Genomic DNA, 1,187 nt, shown 5'->3' with positions numbered 1-1,187 from the left:
TTGGTTTTTCGAGACAGGGTTTCTCTGTATAGCCCTGGCTGTCCTGGAACTCACTTTGTAGACCAGGCTGGCCTCGAACTCAGAAATCGCCTGCCTCTGCCTCCCGAGTGCTGGTACTAAAAGCATGCGCCACCACGCCTGGTGCACCATTGACTTTTTAAAATACAGGTTCTGGGAATGATGCTCGGATTCTAAGGCAAGCNGGTTTCCCCATGGAACTGTCTCCCCAGCCCCCACATCCTGCTTTCTACAAATAAAAATTGAACATAATTATGCCTCATTTATTTAGATATTGCATAAGGTTGCTATCCTACTACAGTGTCCAAGCTGAGTGTTGAAAAGATATTGGGCCTATAACACACAACATATTTACTATCTGGCTGCTCAAAAAAGAAGCTTGCCAACCTCTGCCTACAACCCCTAAAATATGTATGCAGAGAGGTGCTGGAATAACAGAGGAATTTAATGAAACAAACAACCAAAAAGCCAAAAGCCCAGAACCTTCCATGCAGGGGATGATGCAGGCCTGTAATCCCAACACTTGGGAGGCAGAGGCAGGGCTATCACTAGCCTGGGTTCCATAATGACACACTGTCTCAAAATAACACAATACAACAAAGGGCTCAATGGGTCGGACAGAGCAAGGGCTGCTCCTCTAAAGACCACAGGTCCTGTTTCCAGATCCCCATACTAGGCAGCTCACATGCACCAGCTCTAAGGGTCCAGTGCCTCTGGGTCTGCAGGCACTGGCACTCACATGTACAGACCACAGGTAGACACACACACCACAACTGTACATAATTAAAAATAATAAAAATAGAGCAGTAGAAATGCCTCAGCCATTTAAGATTAGACTCACAATCGTCAAAACTAATAAAATAAATCTTTTTTAAAAGAAGATTTATTTATTTTATGTATGTGGGTAAACTGTAGCTGTCTTCAGACACAGCAGAAGAGGGCATCAGATCTCATTACAGATGGTTGTGAGCCACCACAGGGTTGCTGGGATTTGAACTCAGGACCTCTGGAAGAGCAGTGAGTGCCCTTAACTACCGAGCCCATAAAAATCAATCTTAAAAAATAAAAATAAGCCGGGCGTGGTGGCGCACGCCTTTAATCCCAGCACTCGGGAGGCAGAGGCAGGCGGATTTCTGAGTTCGAGGCCAGCCTGGTCTACAAAGTGAGCT

Source organism: Mus caroli, chromosome 6 (genome assembly GCF_900094665.2).
Source record: "Mus caroli chromosome 6, CAROLI_EIJ_v1.1, whole genome shotgun sequence".
Lineage (NCBI taxonomy): Eukaryota > Metazoa > Chordata > Mammalia > Rodentia > Muridae > Mus > Mus caroli.
The sequence above is the reverse complement of the archived record's forward strand: the minus strand, read 5'-3'. Positions refer to the sequence as shown.